Genomic DNA, 27,038 nt, shown 5'->3' with positions numbered 1-27,038 from the left:
ATTGGTTTCTTGAACATGACAATGAGTTCACTGTACTAAAATGGCCCCCACAGTCACCAGATCTCAACCCAATAGAGCATTTTGGGATGTGGTGGAATGGGAGCTTCGTGCCCTGGATGTGCATCCCACAATTCTCCATCAACTGCAAGATGCTATCCTATCAATATGGGCCAACATTTCTAAAGAATGCTTTGAGCACCTTGTTGAATCAATGCCACGTAGAATTAAGGCAGTTCTGAAGGCGAAAGGGGGTCAAACACAGTATTAGTATGGTGTTCCTAATAATCCTTTAGGTGAGTGTATATTACTTTAAATCATCATCGATTGGTTAAAACAGTTTCTTTTACAGACCTCATGTGAATTCTGCTCATAGAATGAGGCATAAAGTCATTGATAACACATTTAATGTCACATTTATTTTAGATTTTACAGCACTCTCACATTTTGGGCCAGATACAGTTTCCTGGTGTCACGGAGCGCTCAGCTACGCCTCCCTCTGGTTTCATCCGCTCCCTCTCTCCGGAGATTTAGAACTACACTTCCCATCTTTCCCTCTGGTCATTATCTATCTCCATCCCTGCCTGGTCTGATTATCCTCATCACCGTCACCTGTTCATCATTATCTCCCCTATATCTGGACTGCCCCTTCATTGTTACTTTGCGAAGTGTTGTTTTGCTCAGCGGACAGTACCAAGCGTTATTCCCTGATTCCCGTTATTATCTGGACCTTAGATCTCTGCCTGGACTCTAGACTCTGTGAACCTTTGCTGCCTACCCTGACCCTTGCCTGTGTCTGATTATGAGTACTGGATTGTCCCTTTATCTGAGCCTGTTTCTGTTTATGTCTGCTTCTCTCTGTTTGATTGCATGTGTGAATAAACTACTGCAAATGGATCCAAACGTCTCTGCCTCTACACTACACCTGGAACCTGCAGCATTAAATTAATATGTTAAGCATAAATCCAAAGTACAACGGTCACATTACTGTATATAATAAAGGTGATGGAACTGTCATCTTCAGCTGCTTTCATGAAGTGGCTAAAATAGAGTTGTATCACTTTAAAGTAAACTGGCAGTTACAACTTCACCAGATGCCTTAACTATATTCATATACTTGTGTGTGGTAAGAGAGGAAGGAGTGGCTTCTAAGCAACAAAAAATAATGAGGGTGAGAGAGAGAGAGAGAGAGAGACAACATGCAGACTGAGCAGCCAAACTGAGAGTTATGATACGAAAAGCCGTCAAAAGCAACGCGTCCCCGAGAAAAAAAAAAAAACGGAATGTCTCACTTTTGCAAGGATTATTTACTGATTTTTCACAAATTTGCAGAGGAAATGAAATATACTTAAATAATAATTCATTTTACATATCTGTATTTACAAAGTCCTTTTTATTAACAGTGGGCCCAATTAGTATTTGAGGCCACTCTTAAAATATATGAATGTATGAGATATAAAGTCACACATAAAACATACGTTTTACATTAGATATCAAATATCAAAACAAGTCTTGTTTATTTCAAAGATAGCAAGCACAAGCATACATTTCAAGCAAAACATTTCACAAAAAGAAGTTTGTGAGGTTATAAATGAAACAATAGATATACTGTTCGAAATTATGACATTTCAAATGAATGAATACATTATCAAAATTAAAAAGTATTTGGGCACTATGTGGTTGTCAAAGTTTTGTTGATCATGTCCAAGGTTAATGTGATAGACTACACCTGTGTTTACTCTGCAAGGACACCTGTGTGAAAATCAGGTGAATTGATTTCAAACATCCATTAAAATCACCTTGAAACCATGTGGTTAAATGTAGTTGCAAAAATGGCTCAGCTACGAAACATTAGTTCTGAGAAAAGCTCTAGCATCATTTACTTGCAGATGCCACTTAGTTTGATATTTTGTATCCACTGCATTGACATTCATTGTCATTTCTTAAGTGTGAATTAACAGTCTCAATACTTTTTGAGGCCACTGTATTTGTCTGACTGTGTTATAAATCAATATTTACATAGACAGATCTTATTATAACAAAGCCAGATCTTTAGGCTCAATCCACAATACTTCATTCAAGCATTATGTAACATTTGTAATAAAGTTACAGTTATCTCTACAAATCTAGAGCAATTAAAATGGCAACTTACTATTGGTGAACATGCAGTGCATTTGTAAAATGCCAAACTTGCAGGAAGAACATTGCCAAATATTGACAGAAATCCTCGAATCTGTAAAGATAGCAGATATTTCTTAAATTTTTAAGCTACAGAATCTGTATTAAAATATTCATCAATCTATAGTGCCACCTGGTGTGTAAAAACAAAGACATCGCTGTTGTTAGCACATGTACACTTCCTGGCCAAAAAAAAAAAAGTTACCATTTGGATTTCAATAAGCAGATACTTAAAAGCCTATGATTGGATCATTATTGTAGTGATTCATATATTTCTGCAGGCAACAATTCTTTTAATCCTTACTGATGCAGTGTGTGGCTCCTCATTTCTTAAATGGAATACGTGGTCATGGAAAAGATGGTACTGTGTTTCAGAAGGGGCAAAATATTGGCCTGCATCAAGCAAAGAATAAATGAGATTGCTAAAATCACTTGAATTGGGTTAAGAAATATCCAGCGCATTGTTAAAACCTGGAAGGAGAGTGGTGAACTGTCAGCTTCGCAAAAGGAATGTGGTCGGAAAAAAATCTTGAATGATCGTGATCGGAGATTACTAAAATGCTTGGTGAAGTCACATAGTAAAAAATTGACAGTAGAACTCACGGCTATGTTTAATAGTGAAAGTAATAGCATTTCCACATGCACAATGTGATGAGAACTTACAGGATTGGGACTAAACAGCTGTGTGGCCACAAGAAAGTCACTTGTTAGTGAGGCTAATCAACAACTTCTGTTTGCTAGGGAACATAAATATCGGACCGTGGAGCAATGGTAAAAGGTCATGGGTCCAGATTTACCCTATACCAACGCGATGGGCACGTCAATGTAAAATGGGAAGCACATCAAGCGATGCACCCGTCATGCATATTGCCCTATGTACAAGCTTCTGGAGGCAGTGTTATGATCTGGGATTGCTTCAGTTGGTCAGGTCTAGTCTCAGCAACGTTATGTGGCAATAAATTTAAGTCAGCTGACTACCTTTATGTACTGAATACCAGATTATCCCATCAATTTATTTTTTTTCTTCCCTAACGGCATGGGCATAGTCCAAGGATGTCAATGCCAAGATTCATCAGGCTCAAATTGTGAAAGAGTGGTTCTGGGAGCATGAGGAATCATTTTCACTCATTAATTGGTCACCACAGAATCCTGACCTTAACACCATTAAAAGTCTTTTGTGACGTGCTGGAGAAGACATTATGGAGTGGTTCGGCTCTCCCGTCATCAATACAAGATCTCGGTCAAACATTAATGCAACTCTGGACAGAAATAAATGTTGCGACATTGCCTATGGTTGTCGAAACAATGCCATGACAAATGTGTGCCATAATCAAAGCTAAAGGCAGTCCAACGAAATATTAGAGTATGCAATTTTCTTTTTGGGCCAGGCAGTGTAATTACATAATTTCTCTAATGCTGACCTAAATATAGTTCTGAAATAAATAAATAAATAAAATTATCTAAACTTGTTGATTATATGAGGTAAATACATCCACATTTAAGTGTGAATTTGAAGTGACAAAACCTGTCAACAATATGTATGGGTCATATTTTTCCTGAAAATAAAAATAAAAAACAAGGAAAGGTATTCTGAATAAAGAAATATAATTTTGCTTTTAATTTTGTAATGAATTAATTTTGTGAAGTAACCTGGACAGTTTGTCATGACCCTTAAATGCATCTTAATAATAAAAAATGGAAATGGAAATAAAAAACAGACATTTAGGAAATGTCTGTATTGGTCTGTTCGGTATGAAGCACACCAACACTGCACTCATCTAAAAGTGTGTTCCATAACAGTGGTGCAAAACATTTTCCTGTGACGTAAATATGGCAGGAAAATGACAGAGGGCTCTGTCTTTAATTACACTGCAGTATTAAAGTCACTTCTGTTGCGTATCTCATGCTGAGCATATTCCAGAAGGCTATTCACTCATGCTTCTCGGGAGTTACTGTAGCCGATTGATCGTAATTTAAAGGAAATTAAAGAAAAAGCCCAAGGGCGAGATAAGAGGAGTTGAGGCATCTGTATGAAGATTAGAGGAATTTACAAGCGGCTGATGCATTACGCACCATCCACATGCCTAAGCTCAACACACTTTGATGTAAAGTTCCACACTTGTGCTTTCAAATCCCTCAAATATGAGAGATTCAAATTTAGAAAATCATCTAATGTCCTTCTATTTAACTCTGAGTTTTTATTCAGGCATAGCAAAGATCAGGGAACTGCAATCACAGACTATAAAAAGTTTGAGCGTGATGTTACAAAACCTGATGTAAAAAAAAAAAAAAGCATGTAATACATATACATTAAGGGTGCTTTTTTTTCTTCTTTTTTTCTTCCAACTATGAGCAATTTTGACCTGGTGGACTTTCAGTAAATCTTTTTTTTTTTTTTTTTTTTTAAATCCACTAGTTTATTTAATTTGTCTACTATAAATGTCTAACTGTGGATAAACATGCATTCTTGCAGAATCTTGTATTTTTTCTTCTTCTGAATCATCATGACAAATTAAATTATCATCCATTCTGTGGTGGAAAGATGATGTGGAAATGGAATTTAATTAGCATCAATAAAACAATAACATCTATAGCTGTAACGTTTGAATAACGAGGCTGACGAGGAGATGCGGATCCAAACGCAGTTTGAGTTTATTTAATCAGAAAACACAAAATGAACAAAAGAACAACCCACGATGGGGAAAAGAAACATAAACTAGTTAGGTAACCACGGTAGAGACAAACAGGGAACAAGGGAGAGAAGCACACATCAGGCTAACATCAAACAACGATCGACAAAGACAGAACAAAGACACGGGGTATAAATACACAAACATGGGATAGGTGGCCAATGAAAGAACAGAACTCAAACAAGATAACAAGGTGATTAACAGAAACCGAAGGCAAATTAACAAGGGCAGGTGTAAACAATGAACAGTGAACACGAACGCTAACAAGGACTATGGAATTACATAAGGGACTAAAGTGAAAACTTAGAAGTGCAAAAGTGACAACAATGGTAAACAAGAGGGCAACAGTGAAACGAGACAGGGTGGACTATGGAGTTAAATAAGGGACTAAAGTGAAAACTAAGAAGTGCAAAAGTGACAAGATGGAAAACAAGTGGGCAACAGTGAGACAAGACAGGGTAATCGTTACAATAGCATAAAAGGCAGGCATTGAAGAAACACCCATAAACCAAATGGTCTCTTTTGAGTAGAGCTATATATAATTATTAGTTTGGTGATGGTGGTGTAGCATAGTGGTTAAAGATCTGGGTTGTTAATTAAAAGGTTGCAGGTTCAAGCCTCAGGATGTTTGAATCATCTACGTATAACTATTACCATTGTGCCTTTGAGCAAGACACTAAACCTAAGGTCACTCCAGAAGAACTAAATCTATAATTATTGTACTGGAAGACCTGTTTTATACATTTTGCATCCGCCACATGCCTGTTGGGCGTAATGCAAATTAAACGAGCAATGACAGGTATGCAAACAGCACTTTCTATTCAGTAAGTCTTACTTACTTTTTGGAGTTCGGAATATTTGATCATATTTGATCAAAGCAAATATTCAATGTAGGACAAAATCTCAGATTTAAATATAAGACATTATCATTTTTAATTCTTGTCATTTAATGTGTCACATCTGGTCAGGACATGGTGAGTTCACACTGATTGCGTTTAAATCGCTGGAGGATGCCAAATCACTGTATTGTTGGTGCTAGTATGTGTGCCTATTCAGCTGCATAAGGTTACTGTGAAGCAACAACATGCTGTCAGTGTGAATGCCCCTTAACACAGCCTCCTACATATCCTGAGAATGGTGGCTAACACATACTTGTCTCTCGTACAAACTAACAAATACTGCTGATAAGGCAGGCACAGACCTTTATTAAGAGGACAGTTGAAAACTAAAGCAACCGTTCTCAAGTGGGCTGCAACCTGAAAATGATTATGATAGTATTGGGAAAAGACATATATACATGGGAAAAACACAATGCTACATGCAAGTAATAAAATGCAACTAGATACTTGTGCATCAATAGGATAGCAAAATAAATAGGCTTATATCAACTTATAAAAGAGAGGAAAAACTATATTTTTTTAAGTCAAAGGCTGTACATCCAAACAAACTCTACAGTATTTTAAACAATGACCATGAATAAAAACTACGCTGTAACGTAGTTCAATGGAAAGGAGGAGGCAAGAACCGGCTTGACAATATAAATTATATTTTAATTATAAACTTAAACAAAAGACACAAACACACACGACGGACATGTCCATAAACGATCTCTCTCTCCCGCACAATCTTCCGCAGTCTGCCTTTATCCCTCTCGGAGGATTGATTAGCCTGTTAAGGGACCGGGTGTGTAGAATCACGACCCGGCCCCGCCCTCCGCCCTGCCACATTCCTCCCTCGTTCTCTCAGGCAGGGGAGCCCCTGGAATGACGTAAACCCCCTCCCTTTCCCTGGGGAAGGGCGTGCCCGAAGCTCCATCTGCCGGCAGGTCATCCCCGTCCACCTGGATGAGGGAGGGGACAAGGGGAGGGAAACAGAAATAATAAAAATTGGGGGGGGGGGGGGTACTTCCTGTAACAGTGTAGTACCCCCCCAAAAACCACTGTAAAATTTAAAGGAGATGGAAAAGGCCAACGCGGAGCGGCAGTGAGAGAGAGAGAGAGGAGAGAGAGAGATGAAAAAAAAAACACTTACTTGCCAGTTCTCCGATATGCCATAGCTTGTTCCTCGGCCACTCCTCCACCCTCTAACGGACGACAGCCGCACCTCTCCGGGCGGATCGGAGGCAGTCCTCCAGCCCCTAGCGGACGGAACGCCCCGCCGCGTTCTAGGGGAACAGAAGCGGTCTCCCCCGTCCCTGGCAGCAGTTCTCCCGCTACAGGCGGTCGGCAGCGAGCCCATCCCCGCTCGCGGTCGGTGGCTGGTAGGGGACTCCTCCACCCCTGGCAGTGGCCCTGACCACTCCAGGTGGTCGGTTAGGGACCCCTTCCCCACCTCGCGGTCGGCGGTTGTCCTCCGCTTCCAGCCGGCTGGGCTCCTCGTCCCCCGGCAGATGCCAGCGGCTGCTCCTTTGGGGTGGACGGTAGTGGCGAGAACTCTACTATGGCGTTTCCCTCCTCCTTCCCGGTTTCAGCACCAGTGTAATGTAGTTCAATGGAAAGGAGGAGGTGAGAACCGGCTTGACAATATAAATTATATTTTAATTATAAATTTAAACAAAAGACACATACACACACATGACGGACATGTCCGTAAACGAGCTCTCTCTCCCGCGCAATCCTCCGCAGTCGGCCTTTATCCCTCTCGGAGGCTTGATTAGCTTGATAAGGGACCAGGTGTGTAGAATCATGACGCGTCCCTGCCCTCCGCCCTGCCACATACGCATAGTAAAAACTCAGACAAAAAGACCCAGGCTTTCCACCATCAGGCCATACAGATCTCATTGAGGAACTGTGCCATTCCATACCGATCCACTGTGGGGCTGTGAAAACACGATTATCAATCTTGAGTCACCACATCATTGACTTGTATTGTATGGAGAAAAAAAAACACTTCACATCAAAATATTTTTTTGTAAATTGAGTAAATGATGAAAGAATTATAATTTTGGGGTGAACAGCCCCTTTAAGGATTATGACCACAATGTGTTTTGTGCTGAACCAACAAAACCATGAACCCATAAAAATGGTTACAATAGGAGGCAACATGATAATGTCATGTTAATAATTGTGCATATTGTTATGCCAAAACTGTTCAAGGTGACATTAATTTATTTCATTTTGTTTATTATTTTAAGGAAATTTTTGTTTACATTTAAATTTTGCCATTTTTTTTAATTTGCCAGTTTTGGGTTGCCACTTGATGTCCAAAGTAAAATCTGGGAAAATGAAGCAAAACCAGTAAATACTGATCTTAAGCATACAATAAGCATTCGCCTCACATCAGATTTTCTGTAGTTCTCCATAAATACAGCAGGGGACAGTGTGACATAATGAGAATTTCTTCTACTGAATTCTGGAAAAAAATGAAGGACTGTTCGATCTTATCATGTTGATCCCAATGCAACATTAATGCAAAAACACTTTGCACAGTCACAGAATAAAACCCATCATGAACAATTAATGAGGTCAGAGATTTTTAATGACCCTGTTGTTGCATGTGTCCTGTTTGCCAGCTTATGGCATTGTGTTGCTCGCTAGTCACAGTTGAAAGAATGTCTGCCTTTTTGATTAATCACATTATGCATAAAGACTCCCACATATTTGCAATTATGGATTTTTAAAGGAAGTGAACATTATTTTTGAAGGGGCATATGTGTGGATCATGCTGGTGTAGTTAATAACCCAGAGAGCTGCTCTTTGACGTCTGCAGCTGCGTCATTAGCCCCCTGTGTGTGTGGTTTATTGCAAATCTTGGAAAACATGATTTCCCTTGGCCTTTTGAAATATTTATGCAGTGTAAACACAGTCACATTCAAAACTCCTTCCCAAATCCCCCAAGAACATTAATTGTAACTAAACTGCAAAAATACCAAACACTTCCACTGTCGTGTGTTAGAACGACAAACAGTTCCACAAATACATTTACAAATATATATTGTTTCCATAGTGTACTCCTAAACATTGACATAATTCATTTTAAGCAGATATACATTGCCTTCATATGCAAATTTACAGTATCTCTCTTTCTGTAATATTAACAAAAAATATTGATGACTCACAATGCACTCATTCATGTTGTTCAATTAAATGCTCTCTAAAATACAGGTGTCACAGACAGATGTGCCAACATGGCCACTGAGTCGAGTTTCAGTCCCAAGAAGGAAACTTGCTAACTGGAAACCAACACCCTTTCCGCCAAATTTTATTTGATGCCCAAATGCTCCAGATGTGTAAGCACCAGATACCTGTGCATGCACGCTTGTTTTCAACCTAAAAACTGTTTGTTTTTCAAACTGTTCTGAGCCCAGTTTCTGTAAGAATTCCATTCATTCAAAACAGCTGTCAGTTAAGCCATTAACTGATTAGTTAACGAGTCAGCTGCCTATGTTTTCAGATGCAGCCCAAGATAAAAGTGCTTCACATGTGCTATACGTAAATGTCTTATTCACTAAGCACTGTATGTACAATACATTTGTTATATGATGGGCTTTCTCAGCAAATATTTGTGTATTAATTAATCGGGACACCATGTAATTAATTCGATAAACATTTTTAATCGATTGACAGCCCCAATATATATATCCTATATATAAAAAATATATAGCAATTTTATGTTTGTTATTTACTATATTAATTTGTGTGATATATGGTCTACAAGTATAAGTAAGCCATTGTAGGTTAATTGTACATAAAAGTATAACACTCCTCGTTTTGTCCAGCCTTACAAAGCAACACTGGCTCAATCAGTGTCAAGAGTTTGCGGAGGGACTATCTGTTTGCACAACTAATGGAAGAAGAGGGGATTTTCCTAGAATCTGCTTGCAATTTTGTTTGGTAACGTTAGTGGCGCAGACTTTACATACTTCAGCTTTATAGGAATAATTCACTCAAAAGTTATATAAGGTCTTAAGTGTGAGTAAAAGAGAATAATAATTTTGGCTGAACTATTCCTTTAAAGACCATATTCTGGTTTCTAGTTATTATGGCTCAAGTTAAACACTGATACATTTATTTTATTCAGACCTGCACTTTTTCAGAGCTATGCTCTTCTGTGTGTTGTCTACTAACTTCTAGTTCACATGGAAGCTACTGAGAAGAGTCTATCAATCTGTTATTTGTGTGGTACCACAGAAAGTATGTTTCACAAAGAGGTGATCTTGTGAGACTATAATACCCCGATAGGTATTTTGCCAGCACTGAAAGTGTTCATTTTCCGACACCCATGTAGGAAAATTGGACCTTGGAAATCACATTCGGACAGCTATGACACACTGCACGTTTTCATGATACAAGCACTTTAAATGTTATATGTGGAAGTGACAAATATGTTAAAATGTGTAGCTGACATGAAATTTCAAACAGTGACAGCTCAAATTATTACAAAAGCAATTTCATGGCATTAATGCAAAAATATGTTAGTGTAAATGGTGTTGTCTGCGTTGTGTGTTCGATGGAATTTAGACACTGGACATCTATGGTTGTGTCGACTTGTGTTTTTTTCTGATTAAACAAAAGTAAAACCAGTCTATGACACTGTGCGAGTTAGCCGTTTGTACAGTAAATGGAAGTGGAGCATAGTTCTAGCGGGAAGACCAGCAGGTGTACATCATCACATCATTAGCTGGGTAACTCCTAGCCAATCGCACCTAAGCCAATGCTTTATAAGTCCGCTCAATCTGTCACATTGCTGGTTCGGTGTGCTAACACTGCAACTAGACGCGCTTCAACTTCTCCAGGCCAGATGATAACCAGTGCACAGCACATCTCTGGAAGCCCGCCTTCCCTTTCCAACGACGGCGTCACTTCATCTCAACTTCTGCCAACATCAAACACATGGGGAGTAAACAACCAGCAAACCCGGATCTTCACCCATATCTCATTCACTCAGGAGATCTCTCTCAATCGCATTGCACGACCCGGCGCGGAAGGAGCGCGCACCCCACGAATCCTGCAAAATCATCGGCTCAGGCAGCAGCGGGCTTCCATCAGAAATAAGCTAAGTCATTTTCATATCCATCAAATGCATTCAGATCTAGTCATGGGTCTAGACCTTCCGTTGCCATGCTACCTGTTCATCACAATGTTGCAACGCTGCCTGTTCATCATAACGCATTCACATCAACATCAAAAGCCAGTATTTCATGTCAACAGCGCATTCACTCTCATAATATGGCAGGCAATCGCGTAATCTCATGAGGGCAACTCGGTCAAGGTTCATTCACTTGTCATTCACAGTCTGCATGCCCGAGCGTTCCCCATCGGGGAATTAAGATAATTATTCAGGCATATCATTATGTACAGTCAACGCTTACCATAGTGTTGACTGTACTTCATTCAGTAAGATTCCCCCATTTTGCGGCCGCCTTCGGCCAAATCACGTAACGGGTGCGTTCCAATCCAATTCATCATCAAATGCCCTACTCACTAGGAAGACCGAGCCCATGATGTGAGCATTCCGAGGGAGCATGACATCACAGTTTCACCTGTTGATGTGCGCCCCCCCTTCCCCATCACAAACCATGCAAATTACATACCCAACTTAAATGGCTGTATCTACTGGCTCCCCTGGAGTATGGACACAGTTGTAGTATCTTTTGAAAGAAGACACTTTGGGCTTCACTTCTCAAGTTTCAGAATTAATACATGTTGTTATTTTAAAGCAAAAAACTACAATCTCAAAAAAAAAAAAAGGTTTTGGATTTGAGATGGGCTCATTTCTTTTAGAAGACTTTATATATAAGATAATATACAGTTTTACAACAGGAATGCTGCTCAGATTGCATAGTCTGTCGAAGAACGACGATGAAGTGTAATTCTTCCAGGAGAGATCTCATGTAAACATGGAGAACATATCAAGATTTATAATTACGTGCTACTGGACGTTATAGAATGAACTCTGTCACGGACAATTGACCCAAGCAGGCTGAACTGGATTCATCTGGCGATCGCTATTTCATAATAAGGTATGCAGTCCCGTTTTTGATATTGCATGTTGTCATCCACACTTCCGGCACAAATAAACAAATTGCTGTTTCTGGAGGACTGCTATCATACAACAGAGATCAGACATCAATGTCGAACACTTGGACCCTTGAAAAGATGTATAATCTGTTAACATTAATCACATATCCATGCATGCATATATCAGAATGCAAATATATTAAACGTAAGCAGAGTGACATCACTCCCGAGTGCAAACAAATACGTATCAACAGGTTAATATAGCCTTCACCAAGCCTTGTGAAAGAATTTACTTTGTTCGGTACAACAGTCGATGAGGTTCCCAGAGCCATGTTCTCATCGCTAGCACCACTGTTGCAGCGCGCCTCTGACACCTAGCGGTAGGCTCCGCACCGCTTCCCCTATTCATCAGATTATCTACCACCAGCGTAAGACATTTCGCTATGATAAGGTCATACGGCGAGTAATTCCCATCTCATGGCATATTTCCATTTTATTATCATTCAGGCATCATCAAAGAGCAGAAATTCGTTGGCATGTCTTCACAAATCATTCACTCATCGTGGTCAGACCACTACAGCAACAACTAATCAGAACCAATATGATCAACAGTGTAAATTCAGCCATACATGTTTAGGCGTGCGTGTATCTGGTCTCCGGAATATGTCAGAGACAATGGCAACTTGGCACTTCAGCCGTCGAATCAGCTATCAAGCACATTCAGAAGGAGATTTGCAAATATTCACAAAATATAAAGTGCGATACTGCATCTTCAGGTCGTAAAGGTGGGACATGAACAGCCGGAACTGATCCATGCTCGAGAATCACATTCTTGAAGATCCCGATTCATATCAACACACATTCACAAAGCAGACTCGTGCAAGATAATTTGCACAAACATGCACACATTTTTGTATGTTTTTGGGCACACCTCCTTCAAAAACTAAACTGTCCACTGCATCTTCAGGGCTCTATGCCGGGAGTGCATGAAGACTCATGTTCCTTTTACAGCCAACAACTAAACTCGCATGAAGCAGAGACATTATTCTTCTCACCGTATTTGCTCCAGCTCGAGGAATAAGAGGGAGGAGAGAGAGAGAGAGAGAGAGAGGCGAGTGAGAAAAAAAAAAGAAACCCACATCGAGCCACGTCTGTAGAATTCTAGACATCACACACATTCTCTAACCATGCAAGCTTCCCCCCTAAAGAAACATGACAGGATCAGGTCTATTTTCACGTTGTTCCCTGGTCAGTTTGGGTCTCCCAACGCAATCTCCAGCCCCATCAGTCCACCTCAATTTTGCCATGCTTATCATTCCTCAAGGCCACTCCGCTGTTTTTCCACCTCCTGACACTAGCTCATTCCATAGACAGCCTCTCCTACCCACCAATCGATGATGGCTGGCGAGAATCTCCAGATGACATGCCCCTATTTCTCGGACATGGCTCCCTCCATAGGATTCAGGGGTTGCCGTCTAGGATCATGGTTCACAGGGAAATGGCCAGAATTATACTTTCTTCAATATAGCTTCCTACACTCCAGACGCTCTCTTAGTAAGTAATCCCATTGCTAGATATTTCATAATTGAATGTATTTAACAAATGTTCTCGACCTACAATCCCAGTCTCGATGCGGCTCAGCGGAGGGAAGAAAGAAATGACACCGAGACTCAAGCTTCAAATCCTTCCTCGCCATTCGTACAGCACTTCATCATACAGTCCAGCAAACAACCTTCCCCTCTACTCTCCAATGAAATAGTTCTTTACCCTATATGGGAGGGTTTTCATATCAAATGTTTTCTTTCAACAAAGGGATTGCACGCAACGTCGCCATAACCGTATGGCTTTACGCATGTTGCTCACCTTTCGGCAAAGATACCTCAAACAACTTTTCCCTCGTCTGAGGGTTTTCATATCAGTGTTGTTTTCTTTCAACGAAGGGACTGCATGCAACGTCACCATTATCGTATGGCTCTACACACGTTGTCCCCTTCGGCAAAGATACCGCAAACTACTTTCCCTCACGGAGGGTTTTCATATCAAATGTCTTCAATGAAGAGACTGCACGCAACGTCGACATTATCGTATGGCTCTACACTTATCTTTCAACAAAGACACTGCACAGCAATGCCGGCCTAAAGCAAAGATTCTGCTCAACCAGGGGCTCTCGACGGAGTGCCCAAAATCACACTCAAGGACAAAGAGGAAATGCACAGGGATGAAATCAAATTCTTTCCCATCGCAAAGGCTTCACACAACCACGCCAGAGGTATTGCAAATTTCACGTCAAATTCTGACGCTCGCATCTCTTAATTCCTCCTCCAGAATGAACGCCCAACACAAGACCTGGTTTGTACCAAACTGGATCATCTCTTTTGGGGGTAGTATACTACTTTCTCTCTTTTTGGGGGTAGGCTCCTCGCCCCTGCCTCCTATCTCCGGCAGGACATGACGGTTCCGGGTACAACTCTCTTAGACTGCTGGACGGGGCCTACGCCAATGAGAGAGACATCACCTCCCATTTTACATCTATCAAATAAATGGCATCTTAATCTTCACTCAAGCCTGTGTCTTCCCGATAGAAATGGAAGTGGAGCGTAGTTCTAGCGGGAAGACCAGCAGGTGTACATCATCATATCATTAGGTGGGTAACTCCTAGCCAATCACACGTAAGCCAATGCTTTATAAGTCCGCTCAATCTATCACATTGCTGGTTTGGTGTGCTAACACTGCAACCTCCACCTCCCCACCACCACCAGTTGAGCCCTGTCCCGCAGGGGGGTAGGCTCCTAGCCCCTGCCTCCTATCTCCGGCAGGACATGACGGTTCCGGGTACAACTCCCTTGGACTGCCGGACGGGGCCTAAGCCAAAGAGAGAGACATCACCTCCCGTTTTACATCTATCAAATAAATGGCATCTCGAACTTCACTCAAGCCTGCGTGTCTTCCCGATAGAACTTTCTTTACCATACAACAATGCAGAAATGGAAGAGGAGTTAAGACAGGAAATTATTGATGAGCACTATTGATGAGTAGTCAGAACATTTAAGGGGAAAAGACACATATACACAGACAGGCACATCAGGTACACAGTGAACATTCTGTGTAATTCTACATATGAGAAACACATGTGTATGCAAAATATACTTTCATGCTTGTTACATTTGTACTTTTTTAAATTATTTGCGACATCACATTTTTTTAAAAACTTAAATGTGATTAGGTAAAAAGTTATATGAAATAAAACAGACTTTCTCATACTAGGTTTAAACTAGGTCTGTGTGTATGTGTATAAATGAAATTCTCTCTACTTCCAGTTGTTATAACATCCCCTGAAACTTTAAACTACACATGATAACATTTGTCTACTCGGCAACCTGTAAATCTGATTTGCGAACTCCTCTGCACTCACTACCCTTGACGATGGGGCGACAAGTGGGTATGCGGCGATTCCTCAGGTGGATCAGACGGTCGCGGTGCAGTTGTGCCCACCACCTGGCGGAACCGTCCGAGACTCTCGTCCAGGGCTTGTAGGCTTAAGTCGTCACTGACGGCTAAGGCCTACAGTGCTGCTGGACGTAAGGGCTAGAAACAATTCTTTTTTCCTCTGATACCTTGCATCATACCGAAGTGTTTACCCTTTAACAGAAATTTGCTCTGGCTCTTTGTTTTCCCACTAATTTAGATTGTTTGAAATTTTTTTAAAACAAACTCCTCCAAGGCCGTTTGTCAGATTGGAACCAAACCAGTGATTCAGCAGAGTCCCAATATGAAAAGGAATTTTTTAATTCTGATTTATCATCAAACGGTATGACAAAACGTTCGTAGATGGGATGTCCATTTTACTAAAATGGTTATAACTTTTAAACGGATTGAGGTATTATCACCAAATTTGGTAAACATATGTATGGGATTATGCTGAGGATATAATCAGGTGAAATCGGTGTAGGAATTACAACAGTTTGTATATGTGCCTCCCACTTTTTAAGGGACCAAAAGTAATGGGACAATTGGCTGCTCAGCTGTTCCATGGCCAGGTGTGTGTTATTCCCTCATTATCCCATTTACAAGGCGCAGATAAAAGGTCCAGAGTTCATTTCAAGTGTGCTATTTGCATTTGGAATCTGTTGCTGTCAACTCTCAATATGAGTTAAATATGCAGTTAAAGCACATCTTGTTCGTTTCATTTCAAATCCATTGTAGTGGTGTATAGAGCCAAAAAGATTAGAATTGTGTCGATGTCCCAATATTATGGACCTGACTGTATCTTTAAAAACATGCAGCAAATAAAATTTCAGCAGCTAAAAAAAATCTAATCTGAAATCATTACAAAACTTGAGATATTCATACCCAGTGTCAAAATCAGGCTGTGTACCAAGATTTGTGAGAATGGGCCACAAGGTGGCGCTATTACAAAACATTTAAGTTTTTGCTAATTACTTGGTATCCGAGCATATTAAAATCAAAATGCTTTTAAATCCTTGTGTAAATTCATACAAAATGTATCTTTATTTCCTTTTATCAAATGTTTCTGCCATTCTAATTTACTGAAAACCCTACTTTTTCGAATTCCTCCTAGGGGAGGAATCTTTCAATTACCGTTCTTTCAATTTCATCACAGTTTAAAATAACATTCAAACCCAGTTCATGTATTTCTCACTGGCAAAAAGTATTTAGTGTGCCCTCTAGTGTAGAAACACCAAAATGGTTGTGTCATAAAGGTCAGAAAATTATGCAATGAAATTAACTTAACAAACGCATCTACACAAGTATCTTTTTTCACACATTCACACGCAATAATTTTCTCTCACATTTGCTCACATGTTAGAGACCTGTTTTTACATTGTTTCATGATGTTTTTTCAGCAAATGAGCTCAACCTTGCTAACAGTGTCAAATGTGACATAAAAAAGCACCTTGAGCTGACCGCGTAATTGCACACATACTTGCCGAGTTTTCAAGTTATGCAGTTATAGCATATCTAGCATTCCCATCTCATGTAAAAATACAACATGTATAATATAAGGGAGATGTTTTACAAAGATAATTGTGTTAAACTGACATATTTTCAAATGACCTTGTGTGAATTTTATCTATGCATTAGAGAGGGGATACGAGAAAGGATGTTGAATGTTTGAAGCGGTACGCCACTGTAAAAAGTTTGGGAACCTCTGTCCTAAAAGAAATTACAGTTTTACTTAGGTGAGCAATCAGACTTCAGGTATCATCATGGAAACTACTTAGCCATGCCCTAGCAGCCATTTAGATCATCCTAGCAACCACACCCCATTGACATCAATTCAAACTGGCTGACAGTGATATCTTTGGATCAGAATGTCCTAGAGATATGACAGTTTGCTTGTTTTACTTGGGTGAACAATCAGATTTCGGGTATCATGATAGAAACTATTTCACCATGCCCTTGCAACCATTTAGAGCACCCTAGCAACCAAACCCCATTGATTTCCATTCAAAAAGGTTGAGAGTGATATCTTTGGATAAGAATGTCCTAGAGAAATTACAGTTGGCTTGATTAATCAGACTTCAGGTATCATCACAGATACTACATAGCCACGCCCTAGCAACCATTTAGAGCAACCTAGCATGCAAACCCCATTGACTTCCATTCAAAATGCTTAGAATGGGATCTCATGATCAGAATGTCATAGAGCTTTCTTATTTTGTTTATTGGACTCACGGTAGCAAGGAGCCTTTTGAGTATCACTTTGGTAACTGCCTAGCAACCAGATGGGATTATTCAAGCAACCAAGTAAAAATACACATATCTCTGCACCAGAACAACGTAGAGACTTCCGGTTTCATACATTTGACTCAGGATGCATGGAACTTTTTGAGTATCACCTTAAAACTGCCTAGCAACCAGATGGGGTTACCCTAGAAACCAAGTAACAAATCCCTTTTTTCTAAATTTTCAACAAATTTAGTTTAGATAGGATCTATTCTGTCAGTTTGTATTATTTGTCATCCACTGGATAATTTCTGTAAATTCTGATTATTTTGGTTATTTCTTCACATCTGCTTGCACCCCGGTGATTGCTGCTTGTGACTATATTTTTCTTATTATTATTATTCCACTTCATCTTCTGATCTTGAGTCTATGGCAGCCCATAGAACCACTTGTGGGAAAGTTATGAAATTTGGCACACAGATAGAGGACAATCTGATGTGTTACCACAGCAAATTTGGCATCTCAAATTCCTGCACTCAAATTTGCACTCACGTTTATGTTAATAACTTTTGAACCGTGAGTCCTAGAAACTAAATAATTTTCCTCTGATTCATTGGCTCAAGACAATTTGATTTTTATTACCTTATTTTCCGTCATTAATATCTTTACACCATTTAAAATTTTCTGAAAAACCTACTTTTTTAACTCATCCTAGGCCTTTATCCGATTTGCATGAAAATTGGCCTGCATCATCAAGAGGCACTCACAACAAAAACTGATTCACAGAATTTTGTTAAACCATAATGTTTTCGAATGGCGTTTCAACAAATTCGTCAAGAGCACACCAAAATGGACGTGTGGGTATATATATCAAACTTGTTATTTAACATAGGCAACATGAATTTGCAACATATATCAAGATTTTCATGAAAAAAATATTTAAAATTGTAAACCTTTATAAGACTTGGGATATGATGCAAATGGACTTATTTCAAACATCTCCTTTTGTGTTTTGCAAAAGAAAGACAGTAATATTTGTTTGGAATGACATGAAGGAAAGGAAATAATGACATTATAAATGTTTTTGGCTGAAATATTAGTTTAACGAAATACATTTTAAAGTCCTCACCACACTAGGAAAGATCTTCAATCTGTCCACTGCAGCGGGAACTTTTGACTTCCCTCCACTCACAGTCTTCAAACTCATAGAGTGGTTGGCGCACTGGGTTTAAGTACAAGATTATGTCCACAAAGGTAATGTGTCTCACACCCCAGCCCTCAAGAAAAACACAAAACATTAGGACATTCAACATGGGGGGGAGAAATGACTAAACAGTTGCACCACTTTTGCATGTGGAATTTCAGCGTGTCATCAAAAAAAAATATGCGATTTGCATAAACTATGCATGAGCAAACTGCTCTGCTGACTTCAAGCACACCTCCTGATATTGTTGGATTGCTTTAAAGATAGTTTGGAGAGTTAATTTGGAGTGTTCCAAAACAAAAATCATGTGAAAAACTCTCAGTGCCTTGAAACAATCAATCTAACAAGCATCAAGTGACACCTTACTAAACCATCATATTAAAATGAATGCATCTGCAGACATGAATAAAGCCTTATATTCTATAATTACGGTCTTAGGCATATGATTATTTAAATATATATATTTGTGTTTTGCAAAGTTAGCTGATTCAGTATTTGTAGATTATTTTTTCACATGTTTCGGTATACTGGAAAACAATAATACGTTTTAAAGGCTTATTTTTTTGGCAAAAACACTCAATTTATGCAAAGAGTCAATATTTACAGTGTTGACCCTTGTTCTTCATAACCTCTGCAATTTGCTCTGGCATGCTGGATATCAGCTTCAGGACAAATTCTGACTGACAGCGATCCATTCTTGACTTATTAGTGCTCAGATTTGTGAGCTTCTGTTTGTCCACTCGGCTTTTGAGGATTGACCACAGGTTCTCTATGGGATTAACCCTCTGGGGTCTGAGGGTGTTTTGGGCCCCGGAGAAGTTTTGACATGCCTTGACATTTGTGCTTTTTTTCAGTTGCTTAAAAACATATTAATGGCTAAAGTCTAATAACGTCTAGGTTACGTACGTAACCTCCGTTCCCCAATGGAGGGAACGAGACGTTGTGTCAGAGAAGCGACACTAGGGGTCTCTCTTGAGAGCCGATATCCACCTCTGATCTATGAAGAAATGCCAATGAGAGTTGGCAGCCGGTATTTGCATGTCCCGCCCCCGGACATACGGGTATTTAAGCGGCGCAAATACGGGAGTTCATTCAGGATTTTTCTGAGGAGCCGGAAATGGTCCGGCCACAACAGTGGCTCGGCTCAGCGACATGGCGGGGAAGACACAACGTCTTGTTCCCTTCATCGGGGAATGGAGGTTACATACGTATCCTAGACGTTCCCCTTCTGTCGCTCTCTCCACGTTGTGCCAGAGAAGTGACACTAGGGGTCCACTTATAAAAGTGCCATGCGCTGAGCCGTGTACGTGAACTGCTGATACAGGAGCGAGCAGGTATTCTTATGTGCAGGACGACCAACTGTATCAGACTGCACGTACCCTTCCCCAATGCCCCATTCAAGCCATCAGAATCCTTTTCGTTACCCTGGAGGGGGGAACAAGGTGATGGCCGCCAACCTGGGAACGGGCCAGCTTGGCTGGGCCTCTTTTCTCTCTATGTTTCTCGCATAGAGCAACTACGGCCAGGGCCCTTACACGCATTGAGGGAAGGGGGTCTTAGCCCTTCTTTCAGGGGGAGAAGACCCTGCGGAGGCCACACCTACCCAGCAGGGGAGGCAAAGAGTGGTGAATGCATCACATGGCCTGTTAGGTCCTATGTGGAAAAGTTGGTGTGGTGGTAGATCCAGCCTCGTAGAGGGGGGAAGCATACAGCACGGCGACCGAGGCAGCTGTAACTGCCTAAGGGAGACACGGGGTCCGCTCGTGAGGGGACAGTACCGTGGAATTACACACAGGGGGAGTCCGAGCAGGAGGCCTTACCTGCGGCGCACCTATTCCAGTACAGGTTAGCCTTCGGGTACCCGTAGTGGCTTGGGTCGGCAAGTTTCTCCGCTGAACTGCGGACCCAAAAGGGATAGGGAGGAGTCAACCAGCGACCCGAAGATGGGGTCTCCTGGGAACGGAGGCGCACTATTTTACCTCGGCTGAGGGAAAGGGCGCTAGGCGCAAGCGATTCACCTGGTCAGAACGTCAGCGTGTTACCGAGTTCTACGGGCTCGGACCTTAGAAAACACAGGATGATACTGACTCAACACGGAGATTGTAAAACCTCGAGAAAGTGTTAGGTGTTGCCCACCCTGCTGCTCTGCAGATGTCTGCTAGGGAGGTGCCCCTGGCCAGTGCCCATGAGGACGCAACACCCCTAGTGGAGTGAGCTCGGACCCGCAAGGGGGGAGGCATGGCCTGGGTGTGATAAGCTAATGAAATGGCATTGACAACCCAGTGGGCAAGCCTCTGTTTGGAGACAACGTTCCCTTTCCGCTGGCCCCCGAAGCAGAAAAAGAGCTGCTCAGAGTGTCTAGTGCTCTGCGTGTGGTCCAGATAGATACGCAAAGGACGTACTGGACACAGCAATGCAAGGGTTGGGTCTGCCTCCTCCCAGGGCAGTGCTTGCAGGTTCACTACCTGAGGGTGTGGTAGGAACCTTGGGCACATAGCCCGGTCACGGTCTTAGGATCACGTATGTGTCTGCCGGACCGAACTCCAGGCAAGTGTCGCTAACAGAGAACGCTTGCAGGTCCCCGACCCTCTTGATGGAGGTGAGCGCAATCAGCAGGGCAGTCTTGAGAGAGAGGGCCCTGAGTCCAGCTGAATCTAGCGGCTCGAAGGGGGTCTCTGGAGGCCCGTGAGGACAATCGAGAGATCCCAGGAGGGGGAATAGGTTAGGCCGGGAGGGAGTTAGCCTCCGGGCACCTTTGAGGAACCTGACAGTTAAGTCGTGCTTACCAAGAGACTTGCCGTCTATCGTGTCATGGTGAGCCGTGATGGTGGCGACATACACCTTGAGAGTGGAGGGGGACAGCCTCCTCTCCAGCCTCTCCTGAAGAAACACAAGCACTGACCTAACTGCGCACTTCTGCGGGTCTTCAGCTCGGGAAGAACACCAGTTCGCGAACAGACGCCACTTTAGGGCGTAAAGATGCCTGGTTGAGGGGGCTCTGGCTTGGTTGATAGTATCTATGATGGTCGGTGGTAGGCCGGCTAGATCTTCCACATCCCGTCCAGGGGCCAGACATGGAGGTTCCAGAGGTCTGGGTGCGGGTGCCAGAGCATGCCCCGTCCCTGAGAAAGAAGGTCCTTCCTCAGGGGAATTCGCCAGGGAGGGGCTGTCGTGAGGAGGGTGAGGACTGAGAACCAAGTCCGGGTGGGCCAGTAGGGGGCGGAAAGGCATCTTTATAAAGACGCGTCCTTAAAAGGACGTTCAGCGCCGCTGTGTTTTGTTCTTTTAGAGGAAATTACTCTCTTAAATGAAATCATTCTTTTATGAAAAAAACTCGTGAGAGTTCTTTAATCTGCAACTGTCGATGTGCCCAGGGGCAGGAATGCACAGCCGTGCAAACAGGACCAACAGCATGCAGCAGAGGAATGACAGGAACTCGGTGTGTAACACGCAGCAAACTGCAGACACGACCATCGGCTCCGAAGACATTTTCTGAATGAACTCCTCTCATTGGCCATTTTTCATAGCTCAGAGGTGGATATCGGCGCTCAAGAGAGACCCCTAGTGTCGCTTCTCTGACACAACGTGGAGAGAGCGACAGAAGGGGAACACTGTATTCAGCACAAACTGGGCTACAAAAATATGTGAGCAACACGTATGTACATGTTTGTATTTTTGAAAAAACTAACATTTTAAGTCACTGAAATAAGGTCATTTAACACATACTAAACATTTTTCCACAAGACTTTTGAGAACTGGATTTTGTAGCCTAGAATTTTTGCTACAAAATGATGTGAAAACCATCCTGATCACTCATTCATACAAAACAATATAGTAATTTAACTTTTGTAAGACACTTTTAGTGTTGATAGGTAATATGCAAGAAGGCGTGAACTATCATGAATATTTATGTGATTCACACATGAGGATAAAAAGACTACTCCTCTGGGCCCATCAATGAGGTATGTGACAAAGAGAATGAATGTGAAGAGACTTAATGATCAAAATCAAGTTTTAAGTTAAAAGAAGTAATCTGACTGTACATTTTCTTTACATAAAGACTTTACTTAATTTTAGACCTACACTACCATTTAAAAGTTTTAGAAGTCTCTTTTGCTCACCAAGACTGCATTTATTTGATCCAAAATACAGTAAAAACATTTTGAATATTTGAATATTTGAATATTGTCACGTTTCCGTGTTGTCTGCCCCATGTTTTCTGTTTCACATGTCACTTATCCCGTTCCATGTCACGGTTTCCTTGTTGTCCGCTCCGTGTTTCACTTGTCTTTGTCTAAAAAACTACAATTCCCACAATTCCCGGCCTCCCTCACTGCCTGCACTCATCATTGTTCTCACCTGTGTCTCGTTTAGTCTTCATTGTGTCTGTGTATTTAAACCCTGTTGTTTTCCTTTTCCTTTGTCGTTCGTTGTATGGTTACATGTCGTTCCTATGCCCCTGTTTCCTGCTCTTTGTTCATGTTCTTCAGCTGTGTGTTCCTTTTTTGTGTTAGTGTTAGTTTTTTCCCATCGTGGACTTTTCTTTGTGTTTAATTGTTTGTTATTTATAATAAAGCCGCTTTTGGATCCTAACCACCCGTCTGCCTTCTTCTGCTTCCCACATCCTGCATTACAAATATATTGTAAAATGCAATTTGTGATCAAAGCTGAATTTTCAGCATCATTACTGCAGTCTTCAGTGTCACATGATCCTTCAGAAATCATTAAAATATGCTGATTTTCTAATATGGGCATATTTAAAGTGCATTTTACTCATTTACCCTGAACACATATTTGCAAGCACAAGCTTTGTTGATGATAACGAGGCAGCATTAACACATTCAAATATAATCTAGACATTCATATTATTTTTATATCATATTATATATCATATTTATATCATACAGCATACAATGTAAATGCCTGCTTTAGCCGAAACAGCATTTAAATGTAACTAAAACTTGCATATTAGGACATATTTCAAATGTCAATACTTTGAATCCTGTCTGGAAACAGTCTCACTAGTAAAATATGTACGTTTATATAAAATAGCATGTCAGCTAATGAAAACTAAATTATTTACTCGTCCGAAATTGTATCCTCTGCTGGATCAAGTCTCTCTTCAAAATACAAATGTTCATCTGAGTCCCACTCTTCTTCTGAGGAAAATGTTAACTCATCCTTACATCCAGGAGTTTACAAACACGCAGAAAAGTTGAGTTGTGTTGTGTTTACATCAAATCTCGCAGTCGGGGCCATGCACTATTTGCCTTGATCGTCTCAGCACATTAGCTTATGAATTTTGCGCTCTGCTGGTGGCTGGGATCACATTACCTACATAAGGGAAGTCAAGTCAAACCAAGTCAAAACACCTCAAACCTCGTCAAATAGGCGGTCAATAGCCCATTGCGATATGGGAACGTGTCCGAGGGTCCCTGTACCCTGCGCGCCAGCCTCAGAACATTTTTCGGGGCCCCGGGGCGGGCGCCCGTTCGTTCGGGGGGTCCGACGGGGACGGTCTGTGACGGGGAGGACCGCCTCGGGCGCAGCAGACCCCCGCCACAGGCGTTTAAAGGAAGACACCCGAATATAGCCTCTCCAGTGCAGTTCAGCCTTTGCCCACGTGAGGGCGGCCTCACGTCCCACCTCTGGCTCGAATGAATGGGCGCCTTCTCCATTCATATCGATGGCAATCGGGCGCCTCTCGGGGCAGGGCTCTCCCTCGTTCCATTTGTTGAAATGTGTTCTTTTAATGGGGGAGTGGGACGCAATGCCCCCTGAAGACCCCCATGGACCCCTGTGCCACCCTGGGGGGGGGGCTGTCCACGGACCCATTATCATCCCCCTGACCCACTATTTTACCCAAACTGACCAGTGAGACCCCCTGACCACCCTGGGGGGGGGCTGTCCATGGACCCATTATCCTCCCCCTGACCCACTATTTTACCCAAACTGACCAGTGAGACCCCCTGACCACCCTGGGGGGGGGGCGGGGCGGGGCTGTCCTCGGACCCATTATCATCCCCCTGACCCACTATTTTACCCAAACTGACCAGTGAGACCCCCTGACCACCCTGGGGGGGCGGGGCTGTCCACGGACCCATTATCATCCCCCTGACCCACTATTTTTCCAAAAGTGACCAATGAGACCCCCTGACCACCCTGGGGGGGCGGGGCTGTCCACGGACCCATTATCATCCCCCTGACCCACTATTTTTCCAAAAGTGACCAATGAGACCCCCAGACCACCCAGGGGGGGGGGCGGGGCTGTCCACGGACCCATTATCATCCCCCTGACCCACTATTTTTCCCAAATTGACCAGGGAGACCCCTTGACCACCCTGAGGGGGTGGGGCTGTCCACGGACCCGCTATATGCCCACTAACCATCTATTTTGCACACAAACTGAGTCTACCAACAGACTAACTATCATTAGCATTTGATTGTATAGCTGTATGTCCACCAACACACTAACTGCCCATTCATTTGACTGTAAGTGGGACTACCCACCTACAATTTATTCAAAAGGCTATCTGCCCATTAGCAATTGATTGTATAGCTGTATGTCCACCAACAGACTAACTGTCCATTCATTTGACTGTAAGTGGGACCAACCACGTACAATTTATTCAACAGGTTATCTGCCCATTAGCAACTGATTGTATAGCTGTATGTCCACCAACAGCCTAACTGCCCATTCATTTGACTGTAAGTGGGACTACTCACGTACAATTTATTCAACAGGCTATCTGCCCATTAGCAATTGATTGTATAGCTGTATGTCCACCAACAGATTAACTGCCCATTAGCAATTGATTGTATAGCTGTACGTCCACCAACAGACTAACTGCCCATTCATTTGAATGTAAGTGGGGCTACCCACGTACAATTTATTCAACAGGCTATCTGCCCATTAGCAATTGATTGTATAGATATATATGTCCTCCAATAGACCACTGCCCATTCATTTGACTGTATATGGGACTACACACATGCAATTTATTTGCATTGGATGAAATCATTGAATTTGATCCAGAAGTTATAAAAATGCAGTACACCAAGTGATGATTTTGGGTCCATTAAACTTAAACTTAAATTGCAATTGGGTAGACCCACTTCCAATCAAAGTAATACAATTTGTCCCATTAAATTGACTGGTAGTGGGTAGTCCCACTTCAAATCAAAGTAATGGGCTAAAAGGATAGACAGACAGACAGACAGACAAACAGATTGATAGACAAACATTCTACAGATAGATGCATTCATACATAGACATATATTAGACATATTGAGAACTGCACTGTGCAAAAGTGCTAAAATGTGGATTTCTTAGCACAGAATCACAGACAGGTCTCATAGCTGAGATCCCACATACAATTTGTCACATTAAATCAATTGGAACTGGGACTGCCCAGGTGCAATTTATATGCATTGGCAAATTATGCTTTCCTTTCAGCACCACTTAGAGGCTATCTCCCCCTCAGGCAGCGCCATGGGCCCTTTTTATGTTCCTGGTGGGCTAGTGAGAGGAAGCTGGGCTCGTTGTAAAGGTCTCAGGCAGCTCTTTCAAACGAGGTCAGTCCTGAGGTCGTAGCCTGAGAGCTGAGATCTGGACATCCCATGTACAATTTTTCCCATTCACAGAAATAAAGGTTTCGTGGACAGTGAAGTTGTTATGTTTTGAAGGGCTTAGGTTGATCAGGGGGCTTCACTGAGTCACCTTAATGTGATTATATGTCATAAATGTTATCCTTGAGTTATAAAAATGAAGTCCACCAAGTTATGATTTTGGGTCCATTAAACTGATTGGAAGTGGGTAGTCCCACTTCCAATAAAGGTTTCGTGTACCTTTGTTACACGAAACCTTTACAGTGTACCTTTTTGTAATAATAGTGTACCTATAAATTACTTACGTGTAGGTATATGGGAACAATATGCAAAGTTTGAGGAATAAAGGGGTAACAACCTGGAAAATTACTAATAATTTATACTGTAAGTTTTATAACTAAGAAGTAACTGTTGTAATATTACGTGGGATTTATGACCTATAATGCTAAACAACATGAAAAATGACAAATATTTTATAACTAAGAGGTACCTATTCTAATATTATATCATATATATTACGTGGTATGTATGACCTACTATGCTAAACAACAATCTTACGTTTATGAGCAATTTAGCAAGAAAATACACTGCCTACCTTTTTGTAAAAATTCATATATAATATATATATATATATATATATATATATATATATATATATATATATATAATATATAATTTTCTTTTCTTTTCTTTTTTTTTTTTTTAACCACAGGG

Source organism: Xyrauchen texanus, chromosome 32 (assembly GCF_025860055.1).
Source record: "Xyrauchen texanus isolate HMW12.3.18 chromosome 32, RBS_HiC_50CHRs, whole genome shotgun sequence".
Lineage (NCBI taxonomy): Eukaryota > Metazoa > Chordata > Actinopteri > Cypriniformes > Catostomidae > Xyrauchen > Xyrauchen texanus.
Note: the sequence above shows the minus strand (reverse complement) of the source record.